The sequence below is a fragment of the Saccostrea echinata genome, unplaced genomic scaffold, assembly GCF_033153115.1.
Source record: "Saccostrea echinata isolate AGI-Se365-2 ecotype Australia unplaced genomic scaffold, CSIRO_AGI_Sech_v1 ptg000023l, whole genome shotgun sequence".
NCBI classification, from domain to species: Eukaryota; Metazoa; Mollusca; class Bivalvia; order Ostreida; family Ostreidae; genus Saccostrea; species Saccostrea echinata.
This window is the reverse complement of record NW_026889772.1, coordinates 12,990,644-13,007,346: the sequence shown is the minus strand read 5'-3', so window position 1 is coordinate 13,007,346 and position 16,703 is coordinate 12,990,644. Positions and strand designations below refer to the sequence as shown.

General features: G+C 33.4%; 1 protein-coding gene across 2 annotated transcripts in view; it reads left to right on the top strand.

Moving 5' to 3' along the window:
• The first annotated feature begins 2,897 nt into the window (after positions 1–2,897).
• The window catches only part of LOC133191217 (protein TANC2-like), a 40,153-nt gene continuing 26,347 nt past the window's right edge, over positions 2,898–16,703 (top strand). The window contains exon 1 of one of the 2 annotated variants that reach the window (XM_061326955.1): positions 2,898–3,045. The gene's annotated coding sequence lies outside the window, so the exon portion shown is untranslated. The remainder of the gene's footprint in view (positions 3,046–16,703) is intronic. The other variant, XM_061326956.1, reaches the window with a different exon arrangement.

Below are 16,703 nucleotides of genomic sequence, written 5' to 3'. Positions count from 1 at the left end.
AATGTCTTCAAGAATGCAAGAAACTTAACTCTTTCACAGAAAACAAGAACTAAGTAAGAGTTAATCATCTTGCTTCATTGCGAATGAGAGGAAATGTCCAGAGTATTTTTAAATATTTAATCGATCAGTTAATTCACAGAAGCATGATTAAAAAATCCTTCGAATATTTATTACTGAGTGATGAACAGTGCTCATTGGCCAGCTCTTATGAATAAATTTATGTGAAGTTCATATGCAAATATTGACCCAGAGAATTTCTTACAATAATTGAACTCCAAAGTAAACATCTCAGCTGATAGCCTATCACAAAAATCCTTAGAAATGCAAACTAGTGACACAGGAAATGAATATCAATATGTTGTGTTTATCAAGAGTGTGTAAATAAATGGCTGACTTGTACTTCAGAGGACACAAAAAAAATAGACAGCATTGCATGATTGGTCACAGTTCTGTTTCACATGTATACAGGCAGTGTTTTTACCAATATTTTAAAAGCAGCCTTACATTCCGAATAACATTAAATTGAAATCTTAAAAATAATTGGGAAAAAATACTTAATTTGGGGAGAAAAATAGCCACATTTTTTAGGGAAACTTCCTCAATTTGTATCTGAGATGAACCAGTCTCAGTTTATGGTATATATATAACATTTGTACTCATACAAAGTTTCTAGTATGAGTTTTAATTCTCTGTAAAAATGTTTGATATATAGAAAGAAATTTAAAGCTTTTCATTCCTGAAAATCTACAACTGGAGCACATACTGTATACAGGGAAATTTTTGCCCCTTTCACCCTCATCCCCAAGAGGGTGAATTTAAAATGGGGTGAGTTTTGGAAGACAACATTATATCTCAAACACGACTATGTCTGGGCAAATTTAAAATGGAGCAAAATTGTTTGCAAGTGCATGGCCATAGGAACCGGGTGGGGGGAGGGCACAAATATATATTTGCCGATATATAGAATACTATAGAAAACATAGCTACTATATGCTTGTGCCCCATTAATAATAAGGTCTGATTGCTTTTTTTTTTTTTTTTTGCTTGTCAATAATGCCCCCCCCCCAACTGAAAATGTAAGGTTGTGCCCCCTCAAAGTGAAATTGCTTCCTACGGGCCTGAAGTGTGGAGGGGTGAAAACAACATAGGGCAAAATAACCTTGCCTACTGTATCAATACCCAAGAATAGAAGTCAACATTAAAATCAGGGATTGTCACAGAGCATATTTTAGATCAGTCATTCTGAAATGAAAAATATGGCAGTGATTTTGATGTACTATTGCACTTAGTGAAAATTACTTCCATTTAATTTTTGATCTCTGTCCAAACTAAAGTCACCACTCTAGAACACACATGTAAATAGTCATAGCCTTTCACAGAAACCTACCAAATTACTGACTTTCAATTCATGAATTCAGATACTTGTATTTTCAGACTATTCTTTTTTATGATTATTTTTGAATTCAAATGAGGAAGCAATAGCTGAATTGTTTTGACTAAAATTGTAATGTACCAAAGTAGATTATTTTTATTATGTCTACATGCAGGCTAGGTAATTTTGACATCATTCAGTTTAGAACCAAATATAGTTGGTATATCTGACTCATTGCCATTACTTTTATAGATCATTGTGTGCTGAATTGAAGTTCCACACCATGATGGCATCTACATGGTAAGTTTGATTCCTTCTGTGTGTGAAATTCTGTAAATATCATATAAACTGAAGAAATAATTGTATGTTAAATAAAACTATATTTGTTGTATGTTAGATTTTGCACAAGTACGTGAACAATGCTGTGCACTGTAACCATTACATTTAAACAAATGATCTCATTACCTCCAGCATAAAGGGTTATGGATATAATATGGCAATAATACAGCACAATTTTCTGCAGTTTTTGTGTCGCTTTAGATACTGTATATGTACTTTTCTCTGCTTGAGATTAATTATTTATGCTATGTACGCTTTCACAAATTTTCCATAGAAATAAATCACAGTGTACTAAAAGTGCAATTAAGATATCTGCGTAATTTTCTACTCGCGAATTGTACAGAAATGTTATTCAGACCGCAGAATTTTGACTCGGTGGAAAAAAGTACGTTTACAATGTTTGATATGAGTAATATAATTGCCTTTTCATGATATACATGTATATATTTTGTGATGAATGTGTATGCAATATGCTATATCTTTAAGATTTGTACTCATTATAACAAAGTTTGATCAACAACACGTCGTGAACATTTTGCAAGAAAGAAGATCAGAGAAGTGAAGAAAATCCTCAGGTATGATATGTTTGTGTTAACATAAAAAAAAAGAAAGCATGTTGTATAATGTTCAGGTTTTGATCAGTTTGTGTATTTCGCAGAAAAAAATGCATGTTCATTGAAAGCAACATGTTAACATCTTACAGAAATGGTTGAGTCGACATAAGGGAGGAATTTTATGTAATATTCAGCTGTTGGGAGTCCTTTTTTCTTTTGATCAGACAGTTATGTACAGGTTCTTTACAATCACATTCAGGTTCTTTGTCTCTTTTAAATTGTCCTGTGGTGCATGAGAATTTCAATGGTATAAAGGTATTCAGGTACTTTTTTATTTTGAACTTTTCTATATGCTTTCCCACATTGCAACGATTGGTTCCAAAAAAAAAAAAAAATCAATGGAAAGTACGTTCTTCTATGCTTATTCAAAATTCTTACTTTTTGTTTCGATTTCTCTGATTTGTATGACTGAATGCAGTAAAAATTTTGTACATATCAAAGTTTTTTTTTCTTGGAAGTTGAGTCATTGCGAATTAATGTCATTGAGCTTAAGTGTTGATTTACAATTATCTGACATGGATTTTGACATTTTTTTCATTACCAGTATTGGCTCATAGCTAAATTTATCAAACATTCTTGGAATGCCTTGGCCACAGGTTGAATGTATCTGCTTGTTGTACACAGGGCTTGATTGGCATATCATGTTCTTGACTGATTATTGTCATTTTGGAAATCCCAAAGCTTTGTGCAGGTTGATACATATTAAATGAAGACATGTAGGTATTCTTTTTTAAATTTAGACGAATATGAAAGTTTTGTTGGAATTCCATTTGTTCAATTCTGATTACTTTTATTTATAATTAGTCATTTTTATAGCAAGCATTTAAATTGTTTTTTTTTTTATATATATGCTTATGATATCAATTGGTTAAGCCCTGGCAATTCTGCTCCAAGTTGAAGTGTTTCATTCTTTAAACATGTGTAACTGTAATTGGGGTATTTATTGTCTCAATGATCATAAATTTTCTTGTGATAAAACAGAGTTCTTTTTAAAAAGGTACTGCATGTTTCTCAGTTAATGGTTATAGATGATTACAGGAGTCATGTAAATGTGTTAAATACAGTAAAATTCATTTAGCGTGAATACAGATATAGCAAATTTACTGATATAGCAAAGTTTTTGGATAGCCCCAGCAAAATTCTTAACAATTCCTTGAAATTTTTAGGATTATAACAAATTCTATGATTACAAATTTTCAGATACATGTATAGTGAATTGATTATTTGTCCCACAGAGGTAAAAAAAAAAAAAAAACAATGAAACTTACATCTTTTATAACAAATTTTTAAAGCTGTCAAAATAAAAACTATTGAACTGACATTATTTGTACAACTATTTATATTTGAAATTTATAAATTCACCAGAAAACTAGTTCTCCAATGTAAGTTTTGTATTTAATACTTCCCTGAACATTTTCAGTAGTCATACTAAAGGAAAACTGTACTGTGAAATCACTTATTTTTATGGAGTTTATTTTTTGTTATTTTCGAGGTTTAAAGAGACCCACAAAGTCATGTCCTCCAAAAAGTGTTGTAATTGAGACAGTGCTACACTTCTCCAACCATAAAATCAAATCCCCATGAACCAATATTTTTTCCTTAAACCATGAAAATTTGACATGAAATTAAGTGAATTTTCAGTAAGTTTTGAATTTGCTGGATATACTTTAATGAATGGGCTATACAGATATTACAAATTATGGATATAGTGAAGTAAATTCACAGGTCCCCAGGACTTCTATATAACAAAGTATTACTGTATACCTTTTATTACCCAAATCTTTCAGCATGCTAATAGTTAGGTCAGGAAATAGGAAAATGGCTGTATTAAGGGAAGGAACTAGTCACCCCCATCCCATACCCCCTTCCCCCATTTGGAATTCCTCCTTAGGGAAGGCAACCTACCAACCTATCTACATCAGTACATTTTCAGGGCAGTCCCAGATACAAGACACATGGTCAGGCTCCCCCACTTCTGAAAGCTAATCACTATAGGGGAGTTTTTGTAGGTAATTCTAGTTCAGGTGATTTTTATGGTAGCTTATCTCTATTGAGAATTAAAACAGCTGATAAAGTGGCTATACTGTACTTCCATTATCAGAAAATTGCTGGAATGTGCAGTTTATTGGTGAGTTGGTGTGTTTTAGTTACTGTGTGAGTTTATTTTGAAAGGTCAACTTTGGGACCTGCACTATTAGGAATGTTATCTTTATTACTACAATTTACAATCTTTATACATGTATATATTTCATGACATATGGAATATAAATAATTCATGTGAAAACAACACAGTTTTGGTGAATGAGAAAATGAACTGAGGTCACACAGTGAGTTCTAGCTGTACTGAAGTTTGATATGAAACATCAATAAGTGTTGTAATCGTTTACTCATAGAAGATTAGGCAGAATTTACTTTGAATATCTTGACAAAAAAACATTCGGTAATATAGATCAGCGTACATGAGGCCGAATCCATCTTTTCAATGATTGGACAATTTTTCAGAGAGTGGGAGTGAATTTGTTCACAACACCGTGACATATTAACTTGAGGTGTATCCAGCATGGCCTTTTAATGGAATGTTTTTGTGTATATGTGAAAATCTTTATTGATTTGTAGTTTGTACATTTATATGTACCGATGGATTAACACGCTTGTGTTGGTCACTTTAAACTTTTTCCTTTAAGTGGTGATAATACACTTATAGTGGTAAGTCTCATCAATACAGTTTTTATTTCTAGAACTTTGACACATTCTCAATTTTCACCCATAAATGTGAAATACATTAATAATATAGGAGGAACACATGCGATAGGGAATTTAGTTGTAAATAAAGAATATGATGTCCCTATGATAAGCTATGTGAACCTTGAATCAGGAAACATTAATTTAATTTATTGAACATGGATTGGCATTTAAAAATCCTTTTAAAATGTCACTTTTAAGCTTTCTTCCTGTAGTAGATTTTGATCGATTGTGAGGTATGTATACATTTGAAAACTTCAATCTTCTCTCTCTATTTTTTGCATTATAAAATCTAGTATTTATCAGCACACAAATGTATCAGTGCTTTATATATATAATAAATGCAAAGGTGTGATAGATATAGCCCTAGGAGTCCAACTTTCTTTTTTCATGCTGACAGCAGATAAATTATTTCCTCTGGATATAGACAACATCACTGATACAGGTGTCGGGTTCACACTTTGACAAGGAGACATACATTATTTGGCCTGGACTTTGTTTTTAGAGGATATCTATTTCAGATAATGATACAGTTCTTGCTGCTTTTTTAAGGAGAAGATTAAAGGTGTGGATTCAGAATAGGGTATTAAGATGTCTGCTGACAGAGCTGTATAGATTGAATAATATGGGGTACATGCCTGCATTAGACTCACCAGGTGTGAATTGTCAGAGGTGTTTTGTACCTGGACTTTTGTGCAATAGCATTTCAATACAGGTGTTATTTTTGAGCATTTTATGAATGTAATATAAAGAGTGATGCAGTATTTATTGCAAACAATTGCCCTACGGAGTATGCATGGTGAATTACTTGTAATTATATTGGTGAGTGGATTGCATAATTGTAAAACAAATTGTTTAAAAGATCAGTTTCTTGCAAATTTGTGGTGTTTAATGGATCATTATATTATTGTGGACTTCGTGTTATTACTTTATAATGTTTTAGCCATGAGTAACATTGCTTTTGGGTCAAGGTGCCTTGAGTTTTTGATGTTGGAAAGATGCAGGGTTTTTTTTTGTTTTTTTTTTTTTTGGATGTGATATAATTTACATGATAAGGAATGAACTGCAGCACAAAATTCTGTGGTAATAGGGAAAACCTTTCATTACATAAAAAAAACACTGTCATTTAGTTTGGCCTCTTGTATAAAAAATATGCTTGTATTAATGTTAGGCTTTAAGGTGAAATCTTAGGAAAACCTTGGGGAAAAAAATCATTTCCTGTAATATCAAGTGACTGTGTATATTTTATCCATGCAGACTTAGCCTATAAATGATCCACATGTTTTTTTATCAACAAAATAGAAGACCCCCCCCCCCTTCTTCTGATGTGGTGAGCATTGTGGCCCATGACCCTCGTAGATGTGTGGCATTATTATCTCTTTCTCTTCTTTAATAAAGATCAGCGATAACCTGTATTTGAAATTTTAGCTCTTAATCTCTACAAAATATTTTGATATTCTTAGCTTCTTCTGTAATTTGAGAAAGTAGGAGATTGATCTAAAAACAGATCGGGGTTTCTGGGTTGGTAAGGAAATTGTATTAGGAGATCGTTCATATGTTTTATGGCAAGAACATAATGACATAAAATGAATGCTTTTGAGAAGTGTCTCTAACAAAAATTACAGAGCTACAGTTTGGAAAATTGTTATGTAACAGTAGAAAGAAGATGTTACCTGTCTATAAATCCACTGAAAGATGGCATCAAGATATATACTAATCATTATAACTTTGACAGTGTTATTCATTATTGATTGAATTTCTGGCAGTATATTTTTAAAAGTGACTTTCAGTGTGGTTTGTTGATAATTGTGCTATGCAGCATATTTAGTAGGAAATTTTGTCTTCATTTTATTTATGTCCTTTTACTCGGATCCTCAGGAATTTGAAACTGCAGGGCTAATTAAGTCAAACAACATATGAAATGTGAAAAATATTGTTTTTCAGAGCAAAATTTTCAAGTACACAATTTGTATATGATTTAAAGAACAAAGTGTAATAATTACCTACAGGTAAAGTATATGATAATCAATCATTAATTTTAGAATTGATTTGACTGATTTGATCCTTCATACTTAATTACTGACAACAGTTTACAAAAGGTAAAGTTTCTATATTAATTTAGTCCAGAAAGTGTTGAATTGAGAGTTCTGTAATTATGAAAGGGGAAGCAACTGAAATCTTCCTGATTTTTTTTTAGGACTAAGTTCAAAAGGATATCAGAGATTAAAAAGAAGTTTATTTAACATTTATTGATTGCTTATGACAGGATAACAAATTAGATGTACACAGTTTTACAATAACAACTTCATTTTCAATAGACCTGGGCACATTCGTAATCAAAGCACATCAACTAAAACCTGGCCAAGATGAAAGCTTTGTCAATAAGGGTAGGGAAGTTTTTCTTTTCTAGTGGAAGTTTAACGACTGTGGTCCAAATTACACCTATGTTTAAATATTGAATAAACTGTGAACATTGAGCATTATCCTGTTATTTGTGTGTAAGTTGATTTATTATGAAGTAATGACCACCTTGGAAGGCACAGGATTCCATCTGAAGGAGACTGACATAATATAGCTGGAAGAAAAGATTCCTAACAAATCAAAAATAAGATTGTCTTGAACATATATTAACTCCATGAATTAAATGGGAACAAATATGAGACAAATATAGATCCAGGGAATTGCTAAAGGAAAAAAAATCTTGCAAATGAATTTATTTTTTCCTAAAAATTGGTAAATGATGGAAAGATAACAGTATATCAAGAATTTGAACAAATATTTTGTAACTATTTGTGAAATTGTGCATTTGAACTTCAGTATCTCGAATGTTGAAGTGATTGGGAAGTCCTTACCATGTATTTCTTAAGCAATATTTTACCCTGTCTCGATATCTCAAACCGTCGGATATGTTGAAGTTTTTTCTCGGTCCCATTGAGTTTGAGATAACGCAGTTTGATTATACTTAGATTTTCTCTCCCATCAATGTTTAAATTATTTCTGCAACTATATGAACCATGTTTTTCATACTAAGTAGTCAAATTTCACATTTTCTTCAAACTTATTGATTTTATTGCCCTGATGTAGCAAATTTTTACAAGACTTCAGAGACATCTCAATACATGTTTAGGATGTAGAGATTGTGTGAAAGCAGTTTGTCTTATTAATGATAGTAATTAGCGAGGTGATCCAACAGGATGTCCTACGATCTCCAGAGTGATGTCCCCTGGTGCCTCTATAGAGGTGATTTATGGATTTATAGAAACAAAAATCACTCCACTTTGTAAACCATTAGTGTCAGAAATGTCCATCATTTCTTCTTTTTAATGAGTGTATAGACATATTGATTGTACAATTAATACTTCCTTGCCTGATTATAATATCTTTCTTCTTGGATCTTCAGTGGAATGAGGCAGAAAAGTAAATGCTCTTTTTTAAATAAACACACTAGTGTGAATCATTCCTAACCACAGTCTTGTTAATATTGAGGAAGAGATTATCCGATTTCATAATCATATCAAATGACTATACCCAGGTAGATTAGTGGTTTTTGATTAATAATTCACTCCTGTTAGAACGATAAATAAATAAGGTAGTGTAAAAAGATTTAGCCATGGATCTTTACATGCTGTCACTATGTGAATTGGTTTACATGTACTAGACTTTTGTTCTGATACAATCATCTCCAGTAATCTCTTTTATCTTTTGAAGTGTGTGGTAATAAGATATAGATATTCATCCAAAAATAGACAATAAATTCTTTAGTTTTATGCAGTTATGTTTATATTAAATGTTGATAATGCCTGCCTTTGTATGTGAGTCTGAAGAGATCATTCAGTTTTACCTGTCTGAGTCAACTTAAATCTACCAGATAACAATCTTCCGAGCGGAAGTTTGGACAAAGACCCGCTAGAGTTTGATTTTTTATTGATGGCTTGTTATCCATAAAATTGTCAATGCTATTGCTTTGAAGGAGTGTGTAAGGACATTTCATTTTTTTTCTAAAAATTGAAAATTGACGTGAAGCTGTTAAAAGGGAAATAGTAATTAGTCAGGAACAGTCTGTGCTCTTCAATCTTTTCTGCACAAATGGATTTACCTCTTGGATAGACAGAAGATAAAGTAAGGGATGTGCATCATTTAAGCCTTCAGGGTATGTGCAGTTTTTTTTTTTTTTTTCAAAAAGCGTCTTCTCAAGTAATTATGCAGGGCCATGAGGAAAGGAAACAGTTGTCAGGTTTATGATAGGGATGGGGAGATTGCATGTTTTGGCATGACAGAAATTTTTTTTTGTGGTCTGGTGTATTGTTTGGGTCAGTGCATGACCAAGACCCTTGGATTTTTTTAAGGCATTCTTTATTGAAACCTTCTGGATTGAAGCAGAGCAGATACTGTGCTGCTAGATTATAGTGAAGTCAGGTGACACTCCCATAAAGGTAACCTCTATCCATCATAAAGAAAAGCTGCCCTCTTAGGCTTCAGTGGAAGCAACACGTGTGACAGGCATTTAACCTTAAGGACACCATGTGTTGTTGTATCTAGGTACCAAACACTCCACAAACAGCTGGGTCGTATGTTTATAACAATAAAAAGCAACCCATCATCCTGTACATAATCACACATCATCTCTTCTGTTGATATTTCTTATGACTTCTAATCATTTTAATTACAGAGATATGCTTATAAATGGCTAATTACTGAATCACCTTGTCTTTACCTGAATTGCCTCAGCAAAATCGGTGTTTAGTGCGGTTAATGTTTCTCAGTCTACGATCAGACCTGTCATGATTACTATGATATGATTGATGACGGAAATGTCTCGTTACCTTAATTTTATTAATTTGCTTCCTGCTTTAGTTTGCTTCTAATGGAAACACTGTTAGAAAAAGAGCATGATCTCAGCTCCTAAATTTATTTAATTCAATATAAGTTAAGTTATTATTTATTCTATACATACTGTATCAGAGTTATTATTCAGGCTAAATGTGGTTTGGAGTTTGTATGACTGTATGTTTATACCCGCACTTTCTAAAGAAAGTTCGGGTATATTGTTGTTACTCATGTCTGTCCGTCCGTCCGTCCGTCCGTCCGTCCGTCCGTCTGTCACACTCTTATTTCTCAAACTCCTCTTACATTTTACACAGTAGCCTAATCATCTTTTGGGAGGTGTTTGGTGGTGTCCTGTAGATGTGCAGTAAAGTTTCGGAATTTTCATGTTCACCCTGGGGGTCAAATGGGGGTCGAAAAATGACGTTTTTTATGCAAAAAGCCCCTGGTTCCCTGAACTCCTCTTACATTTTACACAGTAGCCTAATCGTCTTTTGGGAGATGGTTGGTGGTGTCCTGCAGATGTGCAGTAAGGTTTCGGAATTTTCATTTTCACCCTGGGGGTCAAATGGGGGTCAAAAAATGACGTTTTTTATGCAAAAAGCCCCTGGTTCCCTGAACTCCTCTTACATTTTACACAGTAGCCTAATCATCTTTTGGGAGATGGTTGGTGGTGTCCTGTAGATGTGCAGTAAGGTTTCGGAATTTTCATTTTCACCCTGGGGGTCAAATGGGGGTCGAAAAATGACGTTTTTTATGCAAAAAGCCCCTGGTTCCCTGAACTCCTCTTACATTTTACACAGTAGCCTAATCGTCTTTTGGGAGATGGTTGGTGGTGTCCTGTAGATGTGCAGTAAGGTTTCGGAATTTTCATTTTCACCCTGGGGGTCAAATGGGGGTCGAAAAATGACGTTTTTTATGCAAAAAGCCCCTGGTTCCCTGAACTCCTCTTACATTTTACACAGTAGCCTAATCATCTTTTGGGGGATGGTTAGTGGTGTCCTGCAGATGTGCAGTAAGGTTTTGGAATTTTCATTTTCACCCTGGGGGTCAAATGGGGGTCAAAAAATGACGTTTTTTAAGCAAAAAGCCCCTGGTTCCCAGAACTCCTCTTACATTTTACACAGTAGCCTAATCGTCTTCTGGGAGGTGGTTGGTGGTGTCCTATAGATGTGCAGTAAGGTTTTGGAATTTTCATTTTCACCCTGGGGGTCAAATGAGAGTCGAAATATGATGTTTTTTATGCAAAAAACCCCTGGTTCCCAGAACTCCTCTTACATTTTACACAGTAGCCTAATCGTCTTTTGGGAGATGGTTGGTGGTGTCATGTTGATGTGCAGTAAGGTTTTGGAATTTTCATTTTCAAGTTTTTGATGCAGTGGAAGAGCTCTCACTAATACATATCAGCATAATAGGTTTGATAAAAATATCTTGAATGATTTATTTAAAACTGAGCTTAACACTTATTTGAGAAAAGAGAGGTCAAGGTCAATGGAAAGGTTGAGGTCAAAATGTTGATGCAGTTGAAAAACTTATATCAGTATGTATTTACTATTAGCATAGAAGTTCAACAAAAATATCAGAAATGGTTTATTTAAAATGTAGATAAGGCCAAATAAAAAAAATATGTGTGGTTCGGGTTACCCGACCTTCCCTATTTTATACCCCCGACCCTAAACTTTTTTTTGGCAATTTTCATATTTTTCCGGAATTTCCCCCAATTTCCATCAATGGCTCCAGTTTAAGTTTTAGTTTCAGCAATGACGGCCTCCTTGCAAAACATAGTGCAAGTGTTTAATAGTGTTAAATCCAAAGCAAGCTAGCATGTAGGTGTCCCCTACCAATATTGACTAGTATATTATCACACCACATCTAAATGCCATTTGCAAAGCAGTGATAGGTATTATTTAGAAAAAAAAATTAAGAAAATCATTTTGTTAAAAAAAAAAATAAAAAAAAATAAAAAAAAAAATAAAAATCCCTACCTACCTACCCTAATTTTTTTGGAAGTGTAACCGGAACCACACATGTTTTTTTGTTTGGCCTAAACACTAATTTAAAAAAGTGAGGTCAAGGTCAAAGGAAAAGTCAAGGTCAAAAAAGTTGATGCAATTGATATCTCTCAGCAGTATAATTATATCAGCATATGAAGTTTGATAAATATATCTTGAATTGTTTATTCAAAACTGATCTAGACACTAATTTAAGAAAAGTAAGGTCAAGGTCAAAGGAAAATTCAAGGTCAAAAATTTTGATGCAGTTGAAAAGCTTACATCAGTATGTATCAGCATATGACGTTTTATTGAAGTCGGACATGACAAACACTATATGCCTCGGTCATATTCATAGCAGGGCATAAAAAACTTGAATCTACACTATATGAGGATGTTTCCATATCAAAATGACTAACAAGCAAATTCAAAGAATTGTGGTCCCCTGCTTTCCTTGTCCTAGTGGATGGGATGCCATTATTTATGACATATTGTTTCAAATATGCACGCCCTATCATATGTCATTCAAAAGTAATCACCAAAGTTAAAATTTTTGAAAATTAGGTAAAACATCAAGGTCAAGGGGTAAAAAATCATAGCATGCTTGGAAACATCTTGTTACAGGTAATGTACATGTCAAATATAAAAGTCCTATCTCTTCTCAATCAAAAGTTATAAGGAAATAAAACATTTTTGAAAAGTAGGTTAAACTTCAAGGTCAATGTCACAGAGTCAAAAGTCATGATATATTTAGAAAGGTCTTGTCACAGGTAATATACATGTATAATATGAACGCCCTATCTTTTCTCTTTCAAAATGATCATTTGAAATAATGTTAAATTTTTTGAAAAGTAGGTCAAACTTCAAGGTCAAGGTCATGGGTTCAAAAATCATGGTATGTTTAGAAAGTTCTTGTAGGTAATGTACATGTGAAATATGAAATCCCTATCTCTTATTATTCAGAAGTTATGACCAAGGTTAAATTTATTGTGACAGACGGACAGACTGACAGACAAATGAGATTTAATGTCCCCTAGGTCCCTTTTGTGAAAACGGACGACAATAATGCCCTTGCTATTCATGAGAAGAAGATTTATGATGGAAAAAATCCCCTGCATTTTTCTATGTAAATCATTGGATCCCCATATGTGGCCCCATCCTACCCCAGTGGGTCATAATTTTAACAAATTTGAAGCTACACTGTCTATGTAAAGAAAGTTTCAACTTTTTGGGCCCAGTCAGTGGTTCTTGATAAGACTTTTTTAAAATGATACCACCAAATTTTCACTAATTCTTGATTATCCCCCCTTGAAAGAGGGTGTGACCCTTCACTTGAACAAACTTGAATCCCCTTTACCCAAAGATGCTTTGTGGCTGGGTTGGTTGAAATTGGCCCGGCGGTTCTAGTGAAGAAGACAAAAATGTGAAAAGTTTACAGGCGGACAGATGAATGACAAACAAAATGTGATCAGAAAACCAGAAAAACTCAAGTGAGCTAAAAACTGATGATCACAAGTACTTGGAAAGAGTTACAGTATTTGAAAAGCAGTTTTTTTTTCATGCATTAATTGTTTTCAGAAGCTGAAAAGGTATGACTTGTATCCATGTTGAAAAAACTTCACATTTCAGAAAACAGTATGATTTAAAATAGTTAATCAAGGTGCTTTGAGTAGCAAAATAAGCTAAACTGGTATAGCTAATTCAACCACAGAGCTTAGTGAATTTTAAAATGCACAACCTTTTCAACTCTTAATCATTCTTAAAATATTTATATCATCATTTCTGATTCAAGGGAGAACTAGAGATATGATCAGAAGTATATCCATTGACTAATAAACATGTACATGTATATTGTGTTTTTTAAGTCATTAATGTTTGTTTGTTGTTAAATGTCCCTCTTGGGAATTTTTCACTCATACGGAGACACCACCACTTAAAAATAATGAAGACGTACAAGTCGGATTTAAGGTTAACATTCATTTTAGGAATTTTCAACAATTAATTAAGACGTAAAGAGATAACTCCTTCCCCTTGCCCCTTCCCCTTCCCAGTTTGTTCATGTATGCAAACTAGTCTAATACTTTGGTTTGACATAAAAAAAATGTGAATACATACAAATAGTTTAATGGTCCATCTCTTTGAATGATTTTCATTCCTAATTCTAGGTTGACCCAAATTCATGAATGAATTAAATGTCAAGTAATCTTATCATTGATGCACTTCTATTTAATTTGATGTAGTCATATTATGAACAAGAGAGTGGGGATGACCTCAAGGGTTCATAACCTTAAACCATTAGATGTACATAACATAATAACACAAGAAACAAAATTATGTCTAGTCAAATGGAAAAATTTTCTACTATTTAGGAGTCGCATGATCATTTGTCATTTCAGGGACAGGGAGCGGCTAGGGAGATTGGAACCCCCCCCCCCCTTGGAATTTGCAGAGTTATTTAAATAGGACTATATACTGATTTACAGAAGCAAATAAAAAATGACTTTGGATGCCCTCCCCCTTTAAAAACATGGACCCCACCATCATTGTTTTTATTTTGTTTGTTTGTTTGTTTGTTTGTTTTTTGCTCCTCAGGAAATTCTGGGCTGGAATTTTTTTGGACCGAGGTGTGGACCCCCCCTCCCCCCCGGAAAAAAAATTCCCGGATCTATGCCTGTAACTGAATGTAATGTCGACAACGGGAGATAACTCTTCAGAATGTGAAATTCGTCTATTGTGGCATCGATGATCCACTCTCTACAATCGGCTCATACATTCAGTGTCTGAGAGAGAAACGAACGACAACTCTGCATAGGAGATTGCCGATGATCTTTGATCCTTTTTAAACTTTAACCTAACCATTTGCATTTCGGTTTATTTTACCCCAATCTATACTTAAACTTGTACTTACCGACTGTCATAGGTCCTGTCAACTTCATGAAATATAATCCAATTAAAACACAAAATGAATTAATTTCCACTGATATACATGTAACACTGCACCATGTCACATGGCATGTGCAATCTAAAAATGATAATGGTAAAACTAGTACTAGTACTGGTAGGGTGACGCAAGCCCAATGTGATGTAGAAATTTTCAAAAAGGTGTTCACATACATGTACAGTACAAATTTTAAATTATCATAACAAACGATGTTTTAACATAACTTTGCCATCTAGGCCTATTTCCAAAAACAGGCAAATTGTGTGTGTGTGTATTGGGGGGGGGGGGGGGGGCACATATAAATTGATTGGGTATGGCTTTTCAAGGAGGTTTTTGCCTAATCAAATACTAAAAAAAGTTTGCACATTTTGATAAATTCATCAAAAACGCTTTGTACTAAAATAATATTATTTGTTGTTGAGAAGATAAATTTAAAAAGTTCCAATTATGGGCCAAAAATTTTTATCCCCCCCCTTTTTATTAAAACCTAATTTACAACATTAATTAAATTCTGATATTTCAGACTGGTAATGAATTAAGTATATGAAATGCGTATAAGAGGTTCATGGGTCACATGGTCACCTGAGCATTTTATGCTCGATTTGACGAATACATGTACTGTGTAAATTATAGAATTATTTGGACTTTTTCCTTGGTAAGCCCAATATGAAGGAGTGTGCATTTAGAGGCAAACACCTTAGTGCGGGTATTACTGTCTCATGACAGCATCTAGTTTTTTTTTATTTTGTGTAAAAAAAAAAAAAAAAGAAATTATCTTTTGCTGTTGAAAAATAAATCAATTTTCATATTCTTGAATTAAAATCATATCTTCAATAAAATGATTTTTGAATCAATCTTGCTGGGTGCTTGTACAAAAAGTGAAGTCAGTGTTATATTGATGTTATGAATTTTATATTGTGGATATTTTTTTTCTTTTTTGGTTTGGAGAAAATGTCCCTTTGTAATCAACAACACTGTTTTTTTCTTCGTATCTGCTTGCTTTATTGAGCAGAGAAGAAATAAAAATGATTTACTTGTGGCCGATATTTGTAGTAGTTAAAGATCAATACTAGTTGGGATATACATAGCTTATAGATTGTGGAAAATTCTACAAGGTTTTCCTTTCCATTTGAAATAGAGCTGCTTTTTTCAATTTCAGAAATTGTTTTCTAAAGCAATATTATGTATCCATGGATAAAGCTACATAAAATAGCTAGGCTACTTTTCCTCTGCAACAATATAGCTTTAGTTTATTGAGATTTTAGAACTGTTTCATGTTCATTAAAAGTTTTAATTTGTTTGCCACATAAACATGGTGAGGTGTATCGATTCTGATATGGTTGAGTCCTGCAAATTTTCAAAGTATTGGTTTTTATTTATCCATGCTTTAAGTTGGCTTATTCTGCATAGATGTCAAAGAGATTTAATCTGTGTTTGTAAATATGTATCAGTATGATGATATTTTCATTGATAACATGTATATATTTATCTTGTCTGTCCAGATTAGTTTAAATGGCTTACATGGTCCATTTGTGTATCTTCATTATACCTATAAACACATGAATATTGTAAGCAGGTCAGAGAAAAAAAAGCACAAGGGTACTCCATTTTGGCATATATAATTATTTGTTTTGCAATTCATAACCCATTTTGTTTAAGTATCGCAAAAAGTATTGATCAAATCAGCATCCATAAAAATATTTTTGCTGGCTGGCGTAGGTTTCATACCATGTGATCTGTACAGGTAAACAGTGCGACGGGGGTCTTTGTGTGATATTGAAAACTGAAGAGTGCTTGGGAGATTTTAATCGTGTCGTTTGTCTCTGGTGTTCCTCTGCTAAAGGATAATAGTTTTTCTCTTGGAAGAAATCTTTTATGTG